The following is a 27,822-nucleotide window of genomic DNA, read 5'->3' as shown; positions in this document are numbered from 1 at the left end:
ATCCATCAGATGTAGGAATAATCGGGTGCAAGGCAGAAAATATACATAAAACTGGAACTGAAACAAGGCACAAGGATGTTTTCAAAGACTGGTAGGATCTCTAAAACATTTTTCAAGGACATGTCATTGATAAAGCTAAATACTCCAAGGTTGTGTAATACAACAGATTAATCATTGAGAAGAGTGAAATTATGCTGTTTTGAAAACTATGGCAGGTCAGATTTTCTGCCTAATTATATAAGAAGATTTCTCTAAAAAATACACATTATTTCAAAGACTTATTGGCTGTGAAATAAGTTAAGGGTATTTCAAATGGCTTGTCTGCAAAGAAAGGTGAGATGTAGGGAATCACAGAAAGTCGAGGGGAAAATAGGTCAATATATACATTGCTGTATGGTGAACTAAGCCTTAGGCCAGCAACAATGGAGAGGACCTGACCCTTAGACACGAACAAGTAAGCTGGAATCTTCAAAAGTTCAAATCTTTATAAGTAAAAAGATTTATTAAAATCAATAACCAAGTGTTTTAATTGACATCAGAAGATGAAAACAATAAACCCTGAGAACATGGAGAAAAGATAAATAAAGATATGAGCAGAACTTAATACAACAGAAAACGTATAAAATTCAGGTGATTTAGTAAGTCCAAAGAATCTTCTTTGAAAAGAATTAAAAGACACACTTTGATTAAGGAAAACCAAAACATAAGTAAAGAATATACAGAAAGAGTCAGGACAATGTTAGAGCAGAGAATATATGAAATGCCAGTAAATTTGAACATTTCTGGAAAGTGGACCATTTCCTAGCTCCTAAAGTTTACCAACACTGACACAAGAGGAAATCATTTAAGGTCATCATGTCTGCCCTTGGCATTCTCGGAACGCCCTGGCCTCAGAATGCAGCCTCTGTAGTCCATGGTAAACTGCGGAGAGGGGGCGGGGCTGAGGGAGGTTGGAACACTGCTCTCACTGAGGGAGTGGGTTTGGCCACTTCTGCTGTGACTGAACAAAGGTCAGGGAAGCAGGGGGCCCAGGGCAGGGCCCTCAGAGCCCGGCAGGCCCAGTGGAGTGTCACAAGCTTTTAGGCCCAGGCCAATGGGCGCCTTCTTTGTCTGCACAGCTGCCCAAACTCTCACATTTCCACTCAGGCCGCCCTCTTACTTTAAGTGTGTGTCGAACGTGTCCGTGCAGTATACCGCGCTGCACAGCTAAGCATAGGTCTGGGCATCGTAGCTTCCTGCCGGGTGACCGAAGTTCGCAGGCAGATGGGTCCCTGGGACACACGCGGAGGTGCTCCTGCCCGGGTCACAGGCCGCCCACTGCCCCTTCCCCAGATCGGGGGCCGCAAAGCAGCCCTGTCTGAGTCCCCTGCCTCTAGAGGGAGTATTGGACCAACACTTGTAGAAAACAGGGTCCTTGCGGGCCACTCATTGGAGGGACACAAATAAATCTTTGCCGACTTTCTGCTGAAACTTACGAGCGTTCAAACTTAAGCCTCTTACAAGGTCAGCTGTTTAGCTAAACATGAGCTCATGATCTAAATTTACAAAATATTGAAGAAAGCAGCTACAAGGGGAGACAATCAGCCAAATCCATCAATACCAGAATTAGATTCCCAAGGCCATCCATCAGATGTAGGAATAATCGGGTGCAAGGCAGAAAATATACATAAAACTGGAACTGAAACAAGGCACAAGGATGTTTTCAATGACTGGTAGGATCTCTAAATCATTTTTCAAGGACATGTAATTGATAAAGCTAAATACTCCAAGGTTGTGTAATACAACAGATTAATCATTGAGAAGAGTGAAATTATGCTGTTTTGAAAACTATGGCAGGTCAGATTTTCTGCCTAATTATATAAGAAGATTTCTCTAAAAAATACACATTATTTCAAAGACTTATTGGCTGTGAAATAAGTTAAGGGTATTTCAAATGGCTTGTCTGCAAAGAAAGGTGAGATGTAGGGAATCACAGAAAGTCGAGGGGAAAATAGGTCAATATATACATTGCTGTATGGTGAACTAAGCCTTAGGCCAGCAACAATGGAGAGGACCTGACCCTTAGACACGTACAAGTAAGCTGGAATCTTCAAAAGTTCAAATCTTTATAAGTAAAAAGATTTATTAAAATGAATAACCAAGTGTTTTAATTGACATCAGAAGATGAAAACAATAAACCCTGAGAACATAGAGAAAAGATAAATAAAGATATGAGCAGAACTTAATACAACAGAAAACGTATAAAATTCAGGTGATTTAGTAAGTCCAAAGAATCTTCTTTGAAAAGATTTAAAAGACACACTTTGATTAAGGAAAACCAAAACATAAGTAAAGAATATACAGAAAGAGTCAGGACAATGTTAGAGCAGAGAATATATGAAATGCCAGTAAATTTGAACATTTCTGTAAAGTGGACCATTTCCTAGCTCCTAAAGTTTACCAACACTGACACAAGAGGAAATCATTTAAGGTCATCATGTCTGCCCTTGGCATTCTCGGAACGCCCTGGCCTCAGAATGCAGCCTCTGTAGTCCATGGTAACCTGCGGAGAGGGGGCGGGGCTGAGGGAGGTTGGAACACTGCCCTCACTGAGGGAGTGGGTGTGGCCATCTCTGCAGTGACTGAACAAAGGGCAGGGGAGCAGGGGGCCCAGGGCCGGGCCCTCAGAGCCCGGCTGGCCCAGTGGAGTGTCACAAGCTTTTAGGCCCAGGCCAAAGGGCGCCTTCTTTGTCTGCACAGCTGCCCAAACTCTCACCTTTCCACTCAGGCCGCCCTCTTACTTGAAGTGTGTGTGGAACATGTCCGTGCAGTATACCGCGCTGCACAGCTAAGCATAGGTCTGGGCATCGTAGCTTCCTGCCAGGTGACCGAAGTTCGCAGGCAGATGGGTCCCTGGGACACACGCGGAGAGGCTCCTGCCCGGGTCACAGGCCGCCCACTGCCCCTGCCCCAGATCGGGAGCCGCAAAGCAGCCCTATCTGAGTCCCCTGCCTCTAGAGGGAGTATTGGACCAACACTTGTAGAAAACGGGGTCCTTGCGGGCCACTCATTGGAGGGACACAAATAAATCTTTGCCGACTTTCTGCTGAAACTTACGAGCGTTCACACCTAAGCCTCTTACAAGGTCAGCTGTTTAGCTAAACATGAGCTCATGATCTAAATTTACACAATATTGAAGAAAGCAGCTACAAGGGGAGACAATCAGCCAAAACCATCAATACCAGAATTAGATTCCCAAGGCCATCCATCAGATGTAGGAATAATCGGGTGCAAGGCAGAAAATATACATAAAACTGGAACTGAAACAAGGCACAAGGATGTTTTCAAAGACTGGTAGGATCTCTAAAACATTTTTCAAGGACATGTCATTGATAAAGCTAAATACTCCAAGGTTGTGTAATACAACAGATTAATCATTGAGAAGAGTGAAATTATGCTGTTTTGAAAACTATGGCAGGTCAGATTTTCTGCCTAATTATATAAGAAGATTTCTCTAAAAAATACACATTATTTCAAAGACTTATTGGCTGTGAAATAAGTTAAGGGTATTTCAAATGGCTTGTCTGCAAAGAAAGGTGAGATGTAGGGAATCACAGAAAGTCGAGGGGAAAATAGGTCAATATATACATTGCTGTATGGTGAACTAAGCCTTAGGCCAGCAACAATGGAGAGGACCTGACCCTTAGACACGTACAAGTAAGCTGGAATCTTCAAAAGTTCAAATCTTTATAAGTAAAAAGATTTATTAAAATGAATAACCAAGTGTTTTAATTGACATCAGAAGATGAAAACAATAAACCCTGAGAACATAGAGAAAAGATAAATAAAGATATGAGCAGAACTTAATAGAACAGAAAACGTATAAAATTCAGGTGATTTAGTAAGTCCAAAGAATCTTCTTTGAAAAGATTTAAAAGACACACTTTGATTAAGGAAAACCAAAACATAAGTAAAGAATATACAGAAAGAGTCAGGACAATGTTAGAGCAGACAATATATGAAATGCCAGTAAATTTGAACATTTCTGTAAAGTGGACCATTTCCTAGCTCCTAAAGTTTACCAACACTGACACAAGAGGAAATCATTTAAGGTCATCATGTCTGCCCTTGGCATTCTCGGAACGCCCTGGCCTCAGAATGCAGCCTCTGTAGTCCATGGTAACCTGCGGAGAGGGGGCGGGGCTGAGGGAGGTTGGAACACTGCCCTCACTGAGGGAGTGGGTGTGGCCATCTCTGCAGTGACTGAACAAAGGGCAGGGGAGCAGGGGGCCCAGGGCCGGGCCCTCAGAGCCCGGCTGGCCCAGTGGAGTGTCACAAGCTTTTAGGCCCAGGCCAAAGGGCGCCTTCTTTGTCTGCACAGCTGCCCAAACTCTCACCTTTCCACTCAGGCCGCCCTCTTACTTGAAGTGTGTGTGGAACATGTCCGTGCAGTATACCGCGCTGCACAGCTAAGCATAGGTCTGGGCATCGTAGCTTCCTGCCAGGTGACCGAAGTTCGCAGGCAGATGGGTCCCTGGGACACACGCGGAGAGGCTCCTGCCCGGGTCACAGGCCGCCCACTGCCCCTGCCCCAGATCGGGAGCCGCAAAGCAGCCCTATCTGAGTCCCCTGCCTCTAGAGGGAGTATTGGACCAACACTTGTAGAAAACGGGGTCCTTGCGGGCCACTCATTGGAGGGACACAAATAAATCTTTGCCGACTTTCTGCTGAAACTTACGAGCGTTCACACCTAAGCCTCTTACAAGGTCAGCTGTTTAGCTAAACATGAGCTCATGATCTAAATTTACACAATATTGAAGAAAGCAGCTACAAGGGGAGACAATCAGCCAAAACCATCAATACCAGAATTAGATTCCCAAGGCCATCCATCAGATGTAGGAATAATCGGGTGCAAGGCAGAAAATATACATAAAACTGGAACTGAAACAAGGCACAAGGATGTTTTCAAAGACTGGTAGGATCTCTAAAACATTTTTCAAGGACATGTCATTGATAAAGCTAAATACTCCAAGGTTGTGTAATACAACAGATTAATCATTGAGAAGAGTGAAATTATGCTGTTTTGAAAACTATGGCAGGTCAGATTTTCTGCCTAATTATATAAGAAGATTTCTCTAAAAAATACACATTATTTCAAAGACTTATTGGCTGTGAAATAAGTTAAGGGTATTTCAAATGGCTTGTCTGCAAAGAAAGGTGAGATGTAGGGAATCACAGAAAGTCGAGGGGAAAATAGGTCAATATATACATTGCTGTATGGTGAACTAAGCCTTAGGCCAGCAACAATGGAGAGGACCTGACCCTTAGACACGTACAAGTAAGCTGGAATCTTCAAAAGTTCAAATCTTTATAAGTAAAAAGATTTATTAAAATGAATAACCAAGTGTTTTAATTGACATCAGAAGATGAAAACAATAAACCCTGAGAACATAGAGAAAAGATAAATAAAGATATGAGCAGAACTTAATAGAACAGAAAACGTATAAAATTCAGGTGATTTAGTAAGTCCAAAGAATCTTCTTTGAAAAGATTTAAAAGACACACTTTGATTAAGGAAAACCAAAACATAAGTAAAGAATATACAGAAAGAGTCAGGACAATGTTAGAGCAGACAATATATGAAATGCCAGTAAATTTGAACATTTCTGTAAAGTGGACCATTTCCTAGCTCCTAAAGTTTACCAACACTGACACAAGAGGAAATCATTTAAGGTCATCATGTCTGCCCTTGGCATTCTCGGAACGCCCTGGCCTCAGAATGCAGCCTCTGTAGTCCATGGTAACCTGCGGAGAGGGGGCGGGGCTGAGGGAGGTTGGAACACTGCCCTCACTGAGGGAGTGGGTGTGGCCATCTCTGCAGTGACTGAACAAAGGGCAGGGGAGCAGGGGGCCCAGGGCAGGGCCCTCAGAGCCCGGCTGGCCCAGTGGAGTGTCACAAGCTTTTAGGCCCAGGCCAAAGGGCGCCTTCTTTGTCTGCACAGCTGCCCAAACTCTCACCTTTCCACTCAGGCCGCCCTCTTACTTGAAGTGTGTGTGGAACATGTCCGTGCAGTATACCGCGCTGCACAGCTAAGCATAGGTCTGGGCATCGTAGCTTCCTGCCAGGTGACCGAAGTTCGCAGGCAGATGGGTCCCTGGGACACACGCGGAGAGGCTCCTGCCCGGGTCACAGGCCGCCCACTGCCCCTGCCCCAGATCGGGAGCCGCAAAGCAGTCCTATCTGAGTCCCCTGCCTCTAGAGGGAGTATTGGACCAACACTTGTAGAAAACGGGGTCCTTGCGGGCCACTCATTGGAGGGACACAAATAAATCTTTGCCGACTTTCTGCTGAAACTTACGAGCGTTCACACCTAAGCCTCTTACAAGGTCAGCTGTTTAGCTAAACATGAGCTCATGATCTAAATTTACACAATATTGAAGAAAGCAGCTACAAGGGGAGACAATCAGCCAAAACCATCAATACCAGAATTAGATTCCCAAGGCCATCCATCAGATGTAGGAATAATCGGGTGCAAGGCAGAAAATATACATAAAACTGGAACTGAAACAAGGCACAAGGATGTTTTCAAAGACTGGTAGGATCTCTAAAACATTTTTCAAGGACATGTCATTGATAAAGCTAAATACTCCAAGGTTGTGTAATACAACAGATTAATCATTGAGAAGAGTGAAATTATGCTGTTTTGAAAACTATGGCAGGTCAGATTTTCTGCCTAATTATATAAGAAGATTTCTCTAAAAAATACACATTATTTCAAAGACTTATTGGCTGTGAAATAAGTTAAGGGTATTTCAAATGGCTTGTCTGCAAAGAAAGGTGAGATGTAGGGAATCACAGAAAGTCGAGGGGAAAATAGGTCAATATATACATTGCTGTATGGTGAACTAAGCCTTAGGCCAGCAACAATGGAGAGGACCTGACCCTTAGACACGAACAAGTAAGCTGGAATCTTCAAAAGTTCAAATCTTTATAAGTAAAAAGATTTATTAAAATCAATAACCAAGTGTTTTAATTGACATCAGAAGATGAAAACAATAAACCCTGAGAACATGGAGAAAAGATAAATAAAGATATGAGCAGAACTTAATACAACAGAAAACGTATAAAATTCAGGTGATTTAGTAAGTCCAAAGAAACTTCTTTGAAAAGATTTAAAAGACACACTTTGATTAAGGAAAACCAAAACATAAGTAAAGAATATACAGAAAGAGTCAGGACAATGTTACAGCAGAGAATATATGAAATGCCAGTAAATTTGAACATTTCTGTAAAGTGGACCATTTCCTAGCTCCTAAAGTTTACCAACACTGACACAAGAGGAAATCATTTAAGGTCATCATGTCTGCCCTTGGCATTCTCGGAACGCCCTGGCCTCAGAATGCAGCCTCTGTAGTCCATGGTAAACTGCGGAGAGGGGGCGGGGCTGAGGGAGGTTGGAACACTGCTCTCACTGAGGGAGTGGGTTTGGCCACTTCTGCTGTGACTGAACAAAGGTCAGGGAAGCAGGAGGCCCAGGGCAGGGCCCTCAGAGCCCGGCAGGCCCAGTGGAGTGTCACAAGCTTTTAGGCCCAGGCCAATGGGCGCCTTCTTTGTCTGCACAGCTGCCCAAACTCTCACCTTTCCACTCAGGCCGCCCTCTTACTTTAAGTGTGTGTCGAACGTGTCCGTGCAGTATACCGCGCTGCACAGCTAAGCATAGGTCTGGGCATCGTAGCTTCCTGCCAGGTGACCGAAGTTCGCAGGCAGATGGGTCCCTGGGACACACGCGGAGGTGCTCCTGCCCGGGTCACAGGCCGCCCACTGCCCCTTCCCCAGATCGGGGGCCGCAAACAGCCCTGTCTGAGTCCCCTGCCTCTAGAGGGAGTATTGGACCAACACTTGTAGAAAACAGGGTCCTTGCGGGCCACTCATTGGAGGGACACAAATAAATCTTTGCCGACTTTCTGCTGAAACTTACGAGCGTTCAAACCTAAGCCTCTTACAAGGTCAGCTGTTTAGCTAAACATGAGCTCATGATCTAAATTTACAAAATATTGAAGAAAGCAGCTACAAGGGGAGACAATCAGCCAAAACCATCAATACCAGAATTAGATTCCCAAGGCCATCCATCAGATGTAGGAATAATCGGGTGCAAGGCAGAAAATATACATAAAACTGGAACTGAAACAAGGCACAAGGATGTTTTCAATGACTGGTAGGATCTCTAAATCATTTTTCAAGGACATGTAATTGATAAAGCTAAATACTCCAAGGTTGTGTAATACAACAGATTAATCATTGAGAAGAGTGAAATTATGCTGTTTTGAAAACTATGGCAGGTCAGATTTTCTGCCTAATTATATAAGAAGATTTCTCTAAAAAATACACATTATTTCAAAGACTTATTGGCTGTGAAATAAGTTAAGGGTATTTCAAATGGCTTGTCTGCAAAGAAAGGTGAGATGTAGGGAATCACAGAAAGTCGAGGGGAAAATAGGTCAATATATACATTGCTGTATGGTGAACTAAGCCTTAGGCCAGCAACAATGGAGAGGACCTGACCCTTAGACACGTACAAGTAAGCTGGAATCTTCAAAAGTTCAAATCTTTATAAGTAAAAAGATTTATTAAAATGAATAACCAAGTGTTTTAATTGACATCACAAGATGAAAACAATAAACCCTGAGAACATAGAGAAAAGATAAATAAAGATATGAGCAGAACTTAATAGAACAGAAAACGTATAAAATTCAGGTGATTTAGTAAGTCCAAAGAATCTTCTTTGAAAAGATTTAAAAGACACACTTTGATTAAGGAAAACCAAAACATAAGTAAAGAATATACAGAAAGAGTCAGGACAATGTTAGAGCAGACAATATATGAAATGCCAGTAAATTTGAACATTTCTGTCAAGTGGACCATTTCCTAGCTCCTAAAGTTTACCAACACTGACACAAGAGGAAATCATTTAAGGTCATTATGTCTGCCCTTGGCATTCTCGGAACGCCCTGGCCTCAGAATGGAGCCTCTGTAGTCCATGGTAACCTGCGGAGAGGGGGCGGGGCTGAGGGAGGTTGGAACACTGCCCTCACTGAGGGAGTGGGTGTGGCCATCTCTGCTGTGACTGAACAAAGGGCAGGGGAGCAGGGGGCCCAGGCCAGGGCCCTCAGAGCCCGGCAGGCCCAGTGGAGTGTCACAAGCTTTTAGGCCCAGGCCAAAGGGCATCTTCTTTGTCTGCACAGCTGCCCAAACTCTCACCTTTCCACTCAGGCCGCCCTCTTACTTGAAGTGTGTGTGGAACGTGTCCGCGCAGTACACCGCGCTGCACAGCTAAGCATAGTTCTGGGCATCGTAGCTTCCTGCCAGGTGACCGAAGTTCGCAGGCAGATGGGTCCCTGGGACACACGCGGAGAGGCTCCGGCCCAGGTCACAGGCCGCCCATGGCCCCTGCCCCAGATCGGGGGCCGCAAAGCAGCCCTGTCTGAGTCCCCTGCCTCTAGAGGCAGTATTGGACCAACACTTGTAGAAAACGGGGTCCTTGCGGGCCACTCATTGGAGGGACACAAATAAATCTTTGCCGACTTTCTGCTGAAACTTACGAGCGTTCACACCTAAGCCTCTTACAAGGTCAGCTGTTTAGCTAAACATGAGCTCATGATCTAAATTTACACAATATTGAAGAAAGCAGCTACAAGGGGAGACAATCAGCCAAAACCATCAATACCAGAATTAGATTCCCAAGGCCATCCATCAGATGTAGGAATAATCGGGTGCAAGGCAGAAAATATACATAAAACTGGAACTGAAACAAGGCACAAGGATGTTTTCAAAGACTGGTAGGATCTCTAAAACATTTTTCAAGGACATGTCATTGATAAAGCTAAATACTCCAAGGTTGTGTAATACAACAGATTAATCATTGAGAAGAGTGAAATTATGCTGTTTGGAAAACTATGGCAGGTCAGATTTTCTGCCTAATTCTATAAGAAGATTTCTCTAAAAAATACACATTATTTCAAAGACTTATTGGCTGTGAAATAAGTTAAGGGTATTTCAAATGGCTTGTCTGCAAAGAAAGGTGAGATGTAGGGAATCACAGAAAGTCGAGGGGAAAATAGGTTAATATATACATTGCTGTATGGTGAACTAAGCCTTAGTCTAGCAACAATGGAGAGGATGTGACCCTTAGACACGTACAAATAAGCTGGAATCTTCAAAAGTTCAAATCTTTATAAGTAAAAAGATTTATTAAAATGAATAACCAAGTGTTTTAATTGACATCAGAAGATGAAAACAATAAACCCTGAGAACATAGAGAAAAGATAAATAAAGATATGAGCAGAACTTAATACAACAGAAAACGTATAAAACTGAGGTGATTTAGTAAGTCCAAAGAATCTTCTTTGAAAAGAATTAAAAGACACAATTTGATTAAGGAAAACCAAAACATAAGTAAAGAATATACAGAAAGAGTCAGGACAATGTTAGAGCAGACAATATATGAAATGCCAGTAAATTTGAACATTTCTGTCAAGTGGACCATTTCCTAGCTCCTAATGTTTACCAACACTGACACAAGAGGAAATCATTTAAGGTCATCATGTCTGCCCTTGGCATTCTGGGAACGCCCTGGCCTCAGAATGCAGCCTCTGTAGTCCATGGTAACCTGCGGAGAGGGGGCGGGGCTGAGGGAGTTTGGAACACTGCCCTCACTGAGGGAGTGGGTGTGGCCATCTCTGCTGTGACTGAACAAAGAGCAGGGGAGCAGGGGGCCCAGGGCAGGGCCCTCAGAGCCCGGCAGGCCCAGTGGAGTGTCACACGCTTTTAGGCCCAGGCCAAAGGGTGCCTTCTTTGTCTGCACAGCTGCCCAAACTCTCACCTTTCCACTCAGGCCGCCCTCTTACTTGAAGTGTGTGTGGAACGTGTCCGTGCAGTATACCGCGCTGCACAGCTAAGCATAGGCCAGGGCATCGTAGCTTCCTGCCAGGTGACCGAAGTTCGCAGGCAGATGGGTCCCTGGGACACACGCGGAGAGGCTCCTGCCAGGGTCACAGGCCGCCCACTGCCCCTGCCCCAGATCGGGAGCCACAAAGCAGCCCTGTCTGAGTCCCCTGCCTCTAGAGGCAGTATTGGACCAACACTTGTAGAAAACGGGGTCCTTGCGGGCCACTCATTGGAGGGACACAAATAAATCTTTGCCGACTTTCTGCTGAAACTTACGAGCGTTCACAACTAAGCCTCTTACAAGGTCAGCTGTTTAGCTAAACATGAGCTCATGATCTAAATTTACACAATATTGAAGAAAGCAGCTACAAGGGGAGACAATCAGCCAAAACCATCAATACCAGAATTAGATTCCCAAGGCCATCCATCAGATGTAGGAATAATCGGGTGCAAGGCAGAAAATATACATAAAACTGGAACTGAAACAAGGCACAAGGATGTTTTCAAAGACTGGTAGGATCTCTAAAACATTTTTCAAGGACATGTCATTGATAAAGCTAAATACTCCAAGGTTGTGTAATACAACAGATTAATCATTGAGAAGAGTGAAATTATGTTGTTTTGAAAACTATGGCAGGTCAGATTTTCTGCCTAATTCTATAAGAAGATTTCTCTAAAACATACACATTATTTCAAAGACTTATTGGCTGTGAAATAAGTTAAAGGTATTTCAAATGGCTTGTCTGCAAAGAAAGGTGAGATGTAGGGAATCACAGAAAGTCGAGGGGAATATAGGTCAATATATACATTGCTGTATGGTGAACTAAGCCTTAGGCCAGCAACAATGGAGAGGACCTGACCCTTAGACACGTACAAGTAAGCTGGAATCTTCAAAAGTTCAAATCTTTATAAGTAAAAAGATTTATTAAAATGAATAACCAAGTGTTTTAATTGACATCAGAAGATGAAAACAATAAACCCTGAGAACATAGAAATAAGATAAATAAAGATATGAGCAGAACTTAATACAACAGAAAACGTATAAAATTCAGGTGATTTAGTAAGTCCAAAGAATCTTCTTTGAAAAGATTTAAAAGACACACTTTGATTAAGGAAAACCAAAACATAAGTAAAGAATATACAGAAAGAGTCAGGACAATGTTAGAGCAGAGAATATATGAAATGCCAGTAAATTTGAACATTTCTGTCAAGTGGACCATTTCCTAGCTCCTAAAGTTTACCAACACTGACACAAGAGGAAATTATTTAAGGTCATCATGTCTGCCCTTGGCATTCTCGGAATTCCCTGGCCTCAGAATGCAGCCTCTGTAGTCCATGGTAAACTGCGGAGAGGGGGCGGGGCTGAGGGAGGTTGGAACACTGCCCTCACTGAGGGAGTGGGTGTGGCCATCTCTGCTGTGACTGAACAAAGGGCGGGGGAGCAGGGGGCCCAGTCCAGGGCCCTCAGAGCCCGGCAGGCCCAGTGGAGTGTCACAAGCTTTTAGGCCCAGGCCAAAGGGCGCCTTCTTTGTCTGCACAGCTGCCCAAACTCTCACCTTTCCACTCAGGCCGCCCTCTTACTTGAAGTGTGTGTGGAACGTGTCCGCGCTGTACACCGCGCTGCACAGCTAAGCATAGGTCTGGGCTTCGTAGCTTCCTGCCAGGTGACCGAAGTTCGCAGGTAGATGGGTCCCTGGGACACACGCGGAGGGGCTCCTGCCCGGGTCACAGGCCGCCCACTGCCCCTGCCCCAGATTGGGGGCCGCAAAGCAGCCCTGTCTGAGTCCCCTGCCTCTAGAGGGAGTATTGGACCAACACTTGTAGAAAACGGGGTCCTTGCGGGCCACTCATTGGAGGGACACAAATAAATCTTTGCCGACTTTCTGCTGAAACTTACGAGCGTTCACACCTAAGCCTCTTACAAGGTCAGCTGTTTAGCTAAACATGAGCTCATGATCTAAATTTACACAATATTGAAGAAAGCAGCTACAAGGGGAGACAATCAGCCAAAACCATCAATACCAGAATTAGATTCCCAAGGCCATCCTTCAGATGTAGGAATAATCGGGTGCAAGGCAGAAAATATACATAAAAGTGGAACTGAAACATGGCACAAGGATGTTTTCAAAGACTGGTAGGATCTCTAAAACATTTTTCAAGGACATGTCATTGATAAAGCTAAATACTCCAAGGTTGTGTAATACAACAGATTAATCATTGAGAAGAGTGAAATTATGCTGTTTTGAAAACTATGGCAGGTCAGATTTTCTGCCTAATTATATAAGAAGATTTCTCTAAAAAATACACATTATTTCAAAGACTTATTGGCTGTGAAATAAGTTAAGGGTATTTCAAATGGCTTGTCTGCAAAGAAAGGTGAGATGTAGGGAATCACAGAAAGTCGAGTGGAAAATAGGTCAATATATACATTGCTGTATGGTGAACTAAGCCTTAGGCCAGCAACAATGGAGAGGACCTGACCCTTAGACACGTACAAGTAAGCTGAAATCTTCAAAAGTTCAAATCTTTATAAGTAAAAAGATTTATCAAAATGAATAACCAAGTGTTTTAATTGACATCAGAAGATGAAAACAATAAATCCTGAGAACATAGAGAAAAGATAAATAAAGATATGAGCAGAACTTAATACAACAGAAAACGTATAAAATTCAGGTGATTGAGTAAGTCCAAAGAATTTTCTTTGAAAAGATTTAAAAGACACACTTTGATTAAGGAAAACGAAAACATAAGTAAAGAATATACAGAAAGAGTCAGGACAATGTTAGAGCAGAGAATATATGAAATGCCAGTAAATTTGAACATTTCTGTAAAGTTGACCATTTCCTAGCTCCAAAAGTTTACCAACACTGACACAAGAGGAAATAATTTAATGTCATCATGTCTGCCCTTGGCATTCTCGGAACGCCCTTGCCTCAGAATGCAGCCTCTGTAGTCCATGGTAACCTGCGGAGAGGGGGCGGGGCTGAGAGAGGTTGGAACACTGCCCTCACTGAGGGAGTGGGTGTGGCCATCTCTGCTGTGACTGAACAAAGGGCAGGGGAGCAGTGGGCCCAGGGCAGGGCCCTCAAAGCCCGGCAGGCCCAGTGGAGTGTCACAAGCTTTTAGGCTCAGGCGAAAGGGCGCCTTCTTTGTCTGCACAGCTGCCCAAACTCTCACCTTTCCACTCAGGCCGACCTCTTACTTGAAGTGTGTGTGGAACGTGTTTGCGCAGTACACCGCGCTGCACAGCTAAGCATAGTTCTGGGCATCGTAACTTCCTGCCAGGTGACCGAAGTTTGCAGGCAGATGGGTCCCTGGGACACACGCGGAGGGGCTCCTGCCCGGGTCACAGGCCGCCCACTGCCCCTGCCCCAGATCGGGGGACGCAAACCAGCCCTGTCTGAGTCCCCTGCCTCTAGAGGGAGTATTGGACCAACACTTGTAGAAAACGGGGTCCTTGCGGGCCACTCGTTGGAGGGACACAAATAAATCTTTGCCGAATTTTAGCTGAAACTTACGAGCGTTCATACCTAAGCCTCTTACAAGGTCAGCTGTTTAGCTAAACATGAGCTCATGATCTAAATTTACACAATAATGAAGAAAGCAGCTACAAGGGGAGACAATCAGCCAAAACCATCAATACCAGAATTAGATTCCCAAGGCCATCCATCAGATGAAGGAATAATCGGGTGCAAGGCAGAAAATATACATAAAACTGGAACTGAAACAAGGCACAAGGATGTTTTCAAAGACTGGTAGGATCTCTAAAACATTTTTCAAGGACATGTCATTGATAAAGCTAAATACTCCAAGGTTGTGTAATACAACAGATTAATCATTGAGAAGAGTGAAATTATGCTGTTTTGAAAACTATGGCAGGTCAGATTTTCTGCCTAATTATATAAGAAGATTTCTCTAAAAAATACACATTATTTCAAAGACTTATTGGCTGTGAAATAAGTTAAGGGTATTTCAAATGGCTTGTCTGCAAAGAAAGGTGAGATGTAGGGAATCACAGAAAGTCGAGGGGAAAATAGGTCAATATATACATTGCTGTATGGTGAACTAAGCCTTAGGCCAGCAACAATGGAGAGGACCTGACCCTTAGACACGAACAAGTAAGCTGGAATCTTCAAAAGTTCAAAACTTTATAAGTAAAAAGATTTATTAAAATCAATAACCAAGTGTTTTAATTGACATCAGAAGATGAAAACAATAAACCCTGAGAACATGGAGAAAAGATAAATAAAGATATGAGCAGAATTTAATACAACAGAAAACGTATAAAATACAGGTGATTTAGTAAGTCCAAAGAATCTTCTTTGAAAAGATTTAAAAGACACACTTTGATTAAGGAAAACCAAAACATAAGTAAAGAATATACAGAAAGAGTCAGGACAATGTTAGAGCAGAGAATATATGAAATGCCAGTAAATTTGAACATTTCTGTAAAGTGGACCATTTCCTAGCTCCTAAAGTTTACCAACACTGACACAAGAGGAAATCATTTAAGGTCATCATGTCTGCCCTTGGCATTCTTGGAACGCCCTGGCCTCAGAATGCAGCCTCTGTATTCCATGGTAACCTGCGGAGAGGGGGCGGGGCTGAGGGAGGTTGGAACACTGCTCTCACTGAGGGAGTGGGTGTGGCCACTTCTGCTGTGACTGAACAAAGGGCAGGGAAGCAGGGGGCCCAGGGCAGGGCCCTCAGAGCCCGGCAGGCCCAGTGGAGTGTCACAAGCTTTAAGGCCCAGGCCAATGGGCGCCTTCTTTGTCTGCACAGCTGCCCAAACTCTCACCTTTCCACTCAGGCCGCCCTCTTACTTTAAGTGTGTGTGGAACGTGTCCGTGCAGTATACCGCGCTGCAGAGCTAAGCATAGGTCTGGGCATCGTAGCTTCCTGCCAGGTGACCGAAGTTCGCAGGCAGATGGGTCCCTGGGACACACGCGGAGGTGCTCCTGCCCGGGTCACACTCCGCCCACTGCCCCTGCCCCAGATCGGGGGCCGCAAAGCAGCCCTGTCTGAGTCCCCTGCCTCTAGAGGGAGTATTGGACCAACACTTGTAGAAAACGGGGCCCTTGCGGGCCACTCGTTGGAGGGACACAAATAAATCTTTGCCAACTTTTTGCTGAAACTTACGAGCGTTCATACCTAAGCCTCTTACAAGGTCAGCTGTTTAGCTAAACATGAGCACATTATCTAAATTTACACAATAATGAAGAAAGCAGCTACAAGGGGAGACAATCAGCCAAAACCATCAATACCAGAATTAGATTCCCAAGGCCATCCATCAGATGAAGGAATAATCGGGTGCAAGTCAGAAAATATACATAAAACTGGAACTGAAACAAGGCACAAGGATGTTTTAGAAGACTGGTAGGATCTCTAAAACATTTTTCAAGGACGTGTCATTGATAAAGCTAAATACTCCAAGGTTGTGTAATACAACAGATTAATCATTGAGAAGAGTGAAATTATGCTGTTTTGAAAACTATGGCAGGTCAGATTTTCTGCCTAATTATATAAGAAGATTTGTCTAATAAATACACATTATTTCAAAGACTTATTGGCTGTGAAATAAATTAAGGGTATGTCAAATGGCTTGTCTGCAAAGTAAGGTGAGATGTAGGGAATCACAGAAAGTCGAGGGGAAAATAGGTCAATATATACATTGCTGTATGGTGAACTAAGCCTTAGGCCAGCAACAATGGAGAGGACCTGACCCTTAGACACGTACAAGTAAGCTGGAATCTTCAAAAGTTCAAATCTTTATAAGTAAAAAGATTTATTAAAATGAATAACCAAGTGTTTTAATTGACATCAGAAGATGAAAACAATAAACCCTGAGAACATAGAGAAAAGATAAATAAAGATATGAGCAGAACTTAATACAACAGAAAACGTATAAAATTGAGGTGATTTAGTAAGTCCAAAGAATCTTCTTTGAAAAGAATTAAAAGACACAATTTGATTAAGGAAAACCAAAACATAAGTAAAGAATATACAGAAAGAGTCAGGACAATGTTAGAGCAGAGAATATATGAAATGCCAGTAAATTTGAACATTTCTGTAAAGTGGACCATTTCCTAGCTCCTAAAGTTTACCAACACTGACACAAGAGGAAATCATTTAAGGTCATCATGTCTGCCCTTGGCATTCTCGGAACGCCCTGGCCTCAGAATGCAGCCTCTGTAGTCCATGGTAACCTGCGGAGAGGGGGCGGGGCTGAGGGAGGTTGGAACACTGCCCTCACTGAGGGAGTGGGTGTGGCCATCTCTGCTGTGACTGAACAAAGGGCAGGGGAGCAGGGGGCCCAGGGCAGGGCCCTCAGAGCCCGGCGGGCCCAGTGGAGTGTCACACGCTTTTAGGCCCAGGCCAAAGGGTGCCTTCTTTGTCTGCACAGCTGCCCAAACTCTCACCTTTCCACTCAGGCCGCCCTCTTACTTGAAGTGTGTGTGGAACGTGTCCGTGCAGTATACCGCGCTGCACAGCTAAGCATAGGTCTGGGCATCGTAGCTTCCTGCCAGGTGACCGAAGTTCGCAGGCAGATGGGTCCCTGGGACACACGCGGAGAGGCTCCTGCCCGGGTCACAGGCCGCCCACTGCCCCTGCCCCAGATCGGGAGCCGCAAAGCAGCCCTGTCTGAGTCCCCTGCCTCTAGAGGGAGTATTGGACCAACACTTGTAGAAAACGGGGTCCTTGCGGGCCACTCATTGGAGGGACACAAATAAATCTTTGCCGACTTTCTGCTGAAACTTACGAGCGTTCACACCTAAGCCTCTTACAAGGTCAGCTGTTTAGCTAAACATGAGCTCATGATCTAAATTTACACAATATTGAAGAAAGCAGCTACAAGGGGAGACAATCAGCCAAAACCATCAATACCAGAATTAGATTCCCAAGGCCATCCATCAGATGTAGGAATAATCGGGTGCAAGGCAGAAAATATACATAAAACTGGAACTGAAACAAGGCACAAGGATATTTTCAAAGACTGGTAGGATCTCTAAAACATTTTTCAAGGACATGTCATTGATAAAGCTAAATACTCCAAGGTTGTGTAATACAACAGATTAATCATTGAGAAGAGTGAAATTATGCTGTTTTGAAAACTATGGCAGGTCAGATTTTCTGCCTAATTATATAAGAAGATTTCTCTAAAAAATACACATTATTTCAAAGACTTCTTGGCTGTGAAATAAGTTAAGGGTATTTCAAATGGCTTGTCTGCAAAGAAAGGTGAGATGTAGGGTATCACAGAAAGTCGAGGGGAAAATAGGTCAATATATACATTGCTGTATGGTGAACTAAGCCTTAGGCCAGCAACAATGGAGAGGACCTGACCCTTAGACACGTACAAGTAAGCTGGAATCTTCAAAAGTTCAAATCTTTATAAGTAAAAATATTTATTAAAATCAATAACCAAGTGTTTTAATTGACATCAGAAGATGAAAACAATAAACCCTGAGAACATAGAGAAAAGATAAATAAAGATATGAGCAGAACTTAATACAACAGAAAACGTATAAAATTGAGGTGATTTAGTAAGTCCAAAGAATCTTCTTTGAAAAGAATTAAAAGACACACTTTGATTAAGGAAAACCAAAACATAAGTAAAGAATATACAGAAAGAGTCAGGACAATGTTAGAGCAGAGAATATATGAAATGCCAGTAAATTTGAACATTTCTGTAAAGTGGACCATTTCCTAGCTCCTAAAGTTTACCAACACTGACACAAGAGGAAATCATTTAAGGTCATCATGTCTGCCCTTGGAATTCTCGGAACGCCCTGGCCTCAGAATGCAAACTCTGTAGTCCATGGTAACCTGCGGAGAGGGGGCGGGGCTGAGGGAGGTTGGAACACTGCCCTCACTGAGGGAGTGGGTGTGGCCATCTCTGCTGTGACTGAACAAAGGGCAGGGGAGCAGGGGGCCCAGGGCAGGGCCCTCAGAGCCCGGCAGGCCCAGTGGAGTGTCACAAGCTTTTAGGCCCAGGCCAAAGAGTGCCTTCTTTGTCTGCACAGCTGCCCAAACTCTCACCTTTCCACTCAGGCCGCCCTCTTACGTGAAGTGTGTGTGGAACGTGTCCACGCAGTATACCGCGCTGCACAGCTAAGCATAGGTCTGGGCATCGTAGCTTCCTGCCAGGTGACCGAAGTTCGCAGGCAGATGGGTCCCTGGGACACACGCGGAGAGGCTCCTGCCCGGGTCACAGGCCGCCCACTGCCCCTGCCCCAGATTGGGAGCCGCAAAGCAGCCCTGTCTGAGTCCCCTGCCTCTATAGGGAGTATTGGACCAACACTTGTAGAAAACGGGGTCCTTGCGGGCCACTCATTGGAGGGACACAAATAAATATTTGCCGACTTTCTGCTGAAACTTACGAGCGTTCACAACTAAGCCTCTTACAAGGTCAGCTGTTTAGCTAAACATGAGCTCATGATCTAAATTTACACAATATTGAAGAAAGCAGCTACAAGGGGAGACAATCAGCCAAAACCATCAATACCAGAATTAGATTCCCAAGGCCATCCATCAGATGTAGGAATAATCGGGTGCAAGGCAGAAAATATACATAAAACTGGAACTGAAACAAGGCACAAGGATGTTTTCAATGACTGGTAGGATCTCTAAAACATTTTTCAAGGACATGTCATTGATAAAGCTAAATACTCCAAGGTTGTGTAATACAACAGATTAATCATTGAGAAGAGTGAAATTATGCTGTTTTGAAAACTATGGCAGGTGAGATTTTCTGCCTAATTATATAAGAAGATTTCTCTAAAAAATACACATTATTTCAAAGACTTATTGGCTGTGAAATAAGTTAAGGGTATTTCAAATGGCTTGTCTGCAAAGAAAGGTGAGATGTAGGGAATCACAGAAAGTCGAGGGGAAAATAGGTCAATATATACATTGCTGTATGGTGAACTAAGCCTTAGGCCAGCAACAATGGAGAGGACCTGACCCTTAGACACGTACAAGTAAGCTGGAATCTTCAAAAGTTCAAATCTTTATAAGTAAAAAGATGTATTAAAATGAATAACCAAGTGTTTTAATTGACATCAGAAGATGAAAACAATAAACCCTGAGAACATAGAAAAAAGATAAATAAAGATATGAGCAGAACTTAATACAACAGAAAACGTATAAAATTCAGGTGATTTAGTAAGTCCAAAGAATCTTCTTTGAAAAGATTTAAAAGACACACTTTGATTAAGGAAAACCAAAACATAAGTAAAGAATATACAGAAAGAGTCAGGACAATGTTAGAGCAGAGAATATATGAAATGCCAGTAAATTTGAACATTTCTGTCAAGTGGACCATTTCCTAGCTCCTAAAGTTTACCAACACTGACACAAGAGGAAATCATTTAAAGTCATCATGTCTGCCCTTGGCATTCTCGGAATGCCCTAGCCTCAGAATGCAGCCTCTGTAGTCCATGGTAACCTGCGGAGAGGGGGCGGGGCTGAGGGAGGTTGGAACACTGCCCTCACTGAGGGAGTGGGTGTGGCCATCTCTGCTGTGACTGAACAAAGGGCGGGGGAGCAGGGGGCCCAGACCAGGGCCCTCAGAGCCCGGCAGGCCCAGTGGAGTGTCACAAGCTTTTAGGCCCAGGCCAAAGGGCGCGTTCTTTGCCTGCACAGCTGCCCAAACTCTCACCTTTCCACTCAGGCCGCCCTCTTACTTGAAGTGTGTGTGGAACGTGTCCGCGCAGTACACCGCGCTGCACAGCAAAGCATAGGTCTGAGCATCGTAGCTTCCTGCCAGGTGACCGAAGTTCGCAGGCAGATGGGTCCCTGGGACACACGCGGAGGGGCTCCTGCGCGGGTCACAGGCCGCCCACTGCCACTGCCCCTGATCGGGGGCCGCAAAGCAGCCCTGTCTGAGTCCCCTGCCTCTAGAGGGAGTATTGGACCAACACTTGTAGAAAACGGGGTCCTTGCGGGCCACTCATTGGAGGGACACAAATAAATCTTTGCCGACTTTCTGCTGAAACTTACGAGCGTTCACACCTAAGCCTCTTACAAGGTCAGCTGTTTAGCTAAACATGAGCTCATGATCTAAATTTACACAATATTGAAGAAAGCAGCTACAAGGGGAGACAATCAGCCAAAACCATCAATACCAGAATTAGATTCCCAAGGCCATCCATCAGATGTAGGAATAATCGGGTGCAAGGCAGAAAATATACATAAAACTGGAACTGAAACAAGGCACAAGGATGTTTTCTAAGACTGGTAGGATCTCTAAAACATTTTTCAAGGACATGTCATTGATAAAGCTAAATACTCCAAGGTTGTGTAATACAACAGATTAATCATTGAGAAGAGTGAAATTATGCTGTTTTGAAAACTATGGCAGGTGAGATTTTCTGCCTAATTATATAAGAAGATTTCTCTAAAAAATACACATTATTTCAAAGACTTATTGGCTGTGAAATAAGTTAAGGGTATTTCAAATGGCTTGTCTGCAAAGAAAGGTGAGATGTAGGGAATCACAGAAAGTCGAGGGGAAAATAGGTCAATATATACATTGCTGTATGGTGAACTAAGCCTTAGGCCAGCAACAATGGAGAGGACCTGACCCTTAGACACGAACAAGTAAGCTGGAATCTTCAAAAGTTCAAATCTTTATAAGTAAAAAGATTTATTAAAATCAATAACCAAGTGTTTTAATTGACATCAGAAGATGAAAACAATAAACCCTGAGAACATGGAGAAAAGATAAATAAAGATATGAGCAGAACTTAATACAACAGAAAACGTATAAAATTCAGGTGATTTAGTAAGTCCAAAGAATCTTCTTTGAAAAGATTTAAAAGACACACTTTGATTAAGGAAAACCAAAACATAAGTAAAGAATATACAGAAAGAGTCAGGACAATGTTAGAGAAGAGAATATATGAAATGCCAGTAAATTTGAACATTTCTGTCAAGTGGACCATTTCCTAGCTCCTAAAGTTTACCAACACTGACACAAGAGGAAATCATTTAAGGTCATCATGTCTGCCCTTGCCATTCTCGGAACGCCCAGGCCTCAGAATGCAGCCTCTGTAGTCCATGGTAACCTGCGGAGAGGGGGCGGGGCTGAGGGAGGTTGGAACACTGCCCTCACTGAGGGAGTGGGTGTGGCCATCTCTGCTGTGACTGAACAAAGGGCGGGGGAGCAGGGGGCCCAGACCAGGGCCCTCAGAGCCCGGCAGGCCCAGTGGAGTGTCACAAGCTTTTAGGCCCAGGCCAAAGGGCGCGTTCTTTCTCTGCACAGCTGCCCAAACTCTCACCTTTCCACTCAGGCCGCCCTCTTACTTGAAGTGTGTGTGGAACGTGTCCGCGCAGTACACCGCGCTGCACAGCTAAGCATAGGTCTGAGCATCGTAGCTTCCTGCCAGGTGACCGAAGTTCGCAGGCAGATGGGTCCCTGGGACACACGCGGAGGGGCTCCTGCGCGGGTCACAGGCCGCCCACTGCCACTGCCCCTGATCGGGGGCCGCAAAGCAGCCCTGTCTGAGTCCCCTGCCTCTAGAGGGAGTATTGGACCAACACTTGTAGAAAACGGGGTCCTTGCGGGCCACTCATTGGAGGGACACAAATAAATCTTTGCCGACTTTCTGCTGAAACTTACGAGCGTTCACACCTAAGCCTCTTACAAGGTCAGCTGTTTAGCTAAACATGAGCTCATGATCTAAATTTACACAATATTGAAGAAAGCAGCTACAAGGGGAGACAATCAGCCAAAACCATCAATACCAGAATTAGATTCCCAAGGCCATCCATCAGATGTAGGAATAATCGGGTGCAAGGCAGAAAATATACATAAAACTGGAACTGAAACAAGGCACAAGGATGTTTTCAAAGACTGGTAGGATCTCTAAAACATTTTTCAAGGACATGTCATTGATAAAGCTAAATACTCCAAGGTTGTGTAATACAACAGATTAATCATTGAGAAGAGTGAAATTATGCTGTTTTGAAAACTATGGCAGGTGAGATTTTCTGCCTAATTATATAAGAAGATTTCTCTAAAAAATACACATTATTTCAAAGACTTATTGGCTGTGAAATAAGTTAAGGGTATTTCAAATGGCTTGTCTGCAAAGAAAGGTGAGATGTAGGGAATCACAGAAAGTCGAGGGGAAAATAGGTCAATATATACATTGCTGTATGGTGAACTAAGCCTTAGGCCAGCAACAATGGAGAGGACCTGACCCTTAGACACGAACAAGTAAGCTGGAATCTTCAAAAGTTCAAATCTTTATAAGTAAAAAGATTTATTAAAATCAATAACCAAGTGTTTTAATTGACATCAGAAGATGAAAACAATAAACCCTGAGAACATGGAGAAAAGATAAATAAAGATATGAGCAGAACTTAATACAACAGAAAACGTATAAAATTCAGGTGATTTAGTAAGTCCAAAGAATCTTCTTTGAAAAGATTTAAAAGACACACTTTGATTAAGGAAAACCAAAACATAAGTAAAGAATATACAGAAAGAGTCAGGACAATGTTAGAGCAGAGAATATATGAAATGCCAGTAAATTTGAACATTTCTGTCAAGTGGACCATTTCCTAGCTCCTAAAGTTTACCAACACTGACACAAGAGGAAATCATTTAAGGTCATCATGTCTGCCCTTGCCATTCTCGGAACGCCCTGGCCTCAGAATGCAGCCTCTGTAGTCCATGGTAACCTGCGGAGAGGGGGCGGGGCTGAGGGAGGTTGGAACACTGCTCTCACTGAGGGAGTGGGTGTGGCCAATTCTGCTGTGACTGAACACAGGGCAGGGAAGCAGGGGGCCCAGGGCAGGGCCCTCAGAGCCCGGCAGGCCCAGTGGAGTGTCACAAGCTTTTAGGCCCAGGCCAAAGGGCGCCTTCTTTGTCTGCACAGCTGCCCAAACTCTCACCTTTCCACTCAGGCCGCCCTCTTACTTGAAGTGTGTGTGGAACGTGTCTGTGCAGTATACCGCGCTGCACAGCTAAGCATAGGTCTGGGCATCGTAGCTTCCTGCCAGGTGACCGAAGTTCGCAGGCAGATGGGTCCCTGGGACACACGCGGAGAGGCTCCTGCCCGGGTCACAGGCCGCCCACTGCCCCTGCCCCAGATCGGGAGCTGCAAAGCAGCCCTGTCTGAGTCCCCTGCCTCTAGAGGGAGTATTGGACCAACACTTGTAGAAAACGGGGTCCTTGCGGGCCACTCATTGGAGGGACACAAATAAATCTTTGCCGACTTTCTGCTGAAACTTACGAGCGTTCACACCTAAGCCTCTTACAATGTCAGCTGTTTAGCTAAACATGAGCTCATGATCTAAATTTACACAATATTGAAGAAAGCAGCTACAAGGGGAGACAATCAGCCAAAACCATCAATACCAGAATTAGATTCCCAAGGCCATCCATCAGATGTAGGAATAATCGGGTGCAAGGCAGAAAATATACATAAAACTGGAACTGAAACAAGGCACAAGGATGTTTTCAAAGACTGGTAGGATCTCTAAAACATTTTTCAAGGACATGTCATTGATAAAGCTATATACTCCAAGGTTGTGTAATACAACAGATTAATCATTGAGAAGAGTGAAATTATGCTGTTTTGAAAACTATGGCAGGTCAGATTTTCTGCCTAATTATATAAGAAGATTTCTCTAAAAAATACACATTATTTCAAAGACTTATTGGCTGTGAAATAAGTTAAGGGTATTTCAAATGGCTTGTCTGCAAAGAAAGGTGAGATGTAGGGTATCACAGAAAGTCGAGGGGAAAATAGGTCAATATATACATTGCTGTATGGTGAACTAAGCCTTAGGCCAGCAACAATGGAGAGGACCTGACCCTTAGACACGTACAAGTAAGCTGGAATCTTCAAAAGTTCAAATCTTTATAAGTAAAAAGCTTTATTAAAATGAATAACCAAGTGTTTTAATTGACATCAGAAGATGAAAACAATAAACCCTGAGAACATAGAGAAAAGATAAATAAAGATATGAGCAGAACTTAATACAACAGAAAACGTATAAAATTGAGGTGATTTAGTAAGTCCAAAGAATCTTCTTTGAAAAGAATTAAAAGACACACTTTGATTAAGGAAAACCAAAACATAAGTAAAGAATATACAGAAAGAGTCAGGACAATGTTAGAGCAGAGAATATATGAAATGCCAGTAAATTTGAACATTTCTGTAAAGTGGACCATTTCCTAGCTCCTAAAGTTTACCAACACTGACACAAGAGGAAATCATTTAAGGTCATCATGTCTGCCCTTGGAATTCTCGGAACGCCCTGGCCTCAGAATGCAAACTCTGTAGTCCATGGTAACCTGCGGAGAGGGGGCGGGGCTGAGGGAGGTTGGAACACTGCCCTCACTGAGGGAGTGGGTGTGGCCATCTCTGCTGTGACTGAACAAAGGGCAGGGGAGCAGGGGGCCCAGGGCAGGGCCCTCAGAGCCCGGCAGGCCCAGTGGAGTGTCACAAGCTTTTAGGCCCAGGCCAAAGAGTGCCTTCTTTGTCTGCACAGCTGCCCAAACTCTCACCTTTCCACTCAGGCCGCCCTCTTACGTGAAGTGTGTGTGGAACGTGTCCACGCAGTATACCGCGCTGCACAGCTAAGCATAGGTCTGGGCATCGTAGCTTCCTGCCAGGTGACCGAAGTTCGCAGGCAGATGGGTCCCTGGGACACACGCGGAGAGGCTCCTGCCCGGGTCACAGGCCGCCCACTGCCCCTGCCCCAGATTGGGAGCCGCAAAGCAGCCCTGTCTGAGTCCCCTGCCTCTATAGGGAGTATTGGACCAACACTTGTAGAAAACGGGGTCCTTGCGGGCCACTCATTGGAGGGACACAAATAAATATTTGCCGACTTTCTGCTGAAACTTACGAGCGTTCACACCTAAGCCTCTTACAAGGTCAGCTGTTTAGCTAAACATGAGCTCATGATCTAAATTTACACAATATTGAAGAAAGCAGCTACAAGGGGAGACAATCAGCCAAAACCATCAATACCAGAATTAGATTCCCAAGGCCATCCATCAGATGTAGGAATAATCGGGTGCAAGGCAGAAAATATACATAAAACTGGAACTGAAACAAGGCACAAGGATGTTTTCAAAGACTGGTAGGATCTCTAAAACATTTTTCAAGGACATGTCATTGATAAAGCTAAATACTCCAAGGTTGTGTAATACAACAGATTAATCATTGAGAAGAGTGAAATTATGCTGTTTTGAAAACTATGGCAGGTGAGATTTTCTGCCTAATTATATAAGAAGATTTCTCTAAAAAATACACATTATTTCAAAGACTTATTGGCTGTGAAATAAGTTAAGGGTATTTCAAATGGCTTGTCTGCAAAGAAAGGTGAGATGTAGGGAATCACAGAAAGTCGAGGGGAAAATAGGTCAATATATACATTGCTGTATGGTGAACTAAGCCTTAGGCCAGCAACAATGGAGAGGACCTGACCCTTAGACACGTACAAGTAAGCTGGAATCTTCAAAAGTTCAAATCTTTATAAGTAAAAAGATTTATTAAAATGAATAACCAAGTGTTTTAATTGACATCAGAAGATGAAAACAATAAACCCTGAGAACATAGAAAAAAGATAAATAAAGATATGAGCAGAACTTAATACAACAGAAAACGTATAAAATTCAGGTGATTTAGTAAGTCCAAAGAATCTTCTTTGAAAAGATTTAAAAGACACACTTTGATTAAGGAAAACCAAAACATAAGTAAAGAATATACAGAAAGAGTCAGGACAATGTTAGAGCAGAGAATATATGAAATGCCAGTAAATTTGAACATTTCTGTCAAGTGGACCATTTCCTAGCTCCTAAAGTTTACCAACACTGACACAAGAGGAAATCATTTAAAGTCATCATGTCTGCCCTTGGCATTCTCGGAATGCCCTAGCCTCAGAATGCAGCCTCTGTAGTCCATGGTAACCTGCGGAGAGGGGGCGGGGCTGAGGGAGGTTGGAACACTGCCCTCACTGAGGGAGTGGGTGTGGCCATCTCTGCTGTGACTGAACAAAGGGCGGGGGAGCAGGGGGCCCAGACCAGGGCCCTCAGAGCCCGGCAGGCCCAGTGGAGTGTCACAACCTTTTAGGCCCAGGCCAAAGGGCGCGTTCTTTGTCTGCACAGCTGCCCAAACTCTCACCTTTCCACTCAGGCCGCCCTCTTACTTGAAGTGTGTGTGGAACGTGTCCGCGCAGTACACCGCGCTGCACAGCTAAGCATAGGTCTGAGCATCGTAGCTTCCTGCCAGGTGACCGTAGTTCGCAGGCAGATGGGTCCCTGGGAAACACGCGGAGGGGCTCCTACGCGGGTCACAGGCCGCCCACTGCCACTGCCCCTGATCGGGGGCCGCAAAGCAGCCCTGTCTGAGTCCCCTGCCTCTAGAGGGAGTATTGGACCAACACTTGTAGAAAACGGGGTCCTTGCGGGCCACTCATTGGAGGGACACAAATAAATCTTTGCCGACTTTCCGCTGAAACTTACGAGCGTTCACACCTAAGCCTCTTACAAGGTCAGCTGTTTAGCTAAACATGAGCTCATGATCTAAATTTACACAATATTGAAGAAAGCAGCTACAAGGGGAGACAATCAGCCAAAACCATCAATACCAGAATTAGATTCCTAAGGCCATCCATCAGATGTAGGAATAATCGGGTGCAAGGCAGAAAATATACATAAAACTGGAACTGAAACAAGGCACAAGGATGTTTTCAAAGACTGGTAGGATCTCTAAAACATTTTTCAAGGACATGTCATTGATAAAGCTAAGTACTCCAAGGTTGTGTAATACAACAGATTAATCATTGAGAAGAGTGAAATTATGCTGTTTTGAAAACTATGGCAGGTGAGATTTTCTGCCTAATTATATAAGAAGATTTCTCTAAAAAATACACAT

Source organism: Mesoplodon mirus, assembly GCF_964341445.2.
Source record: "Mesoplodon mirus genome assembly, chromosome: 1".
In the NCBI taxonomy this organism is placed as follows: Eukaryota; Metazoa; Chordata; class Mammalia; order Artiodactyla; family Ziphiidae; genus Mesoplodon; species Mesoplodon mirus.
Note: the sequence above shows the minus strand (reverse complement) of the source record.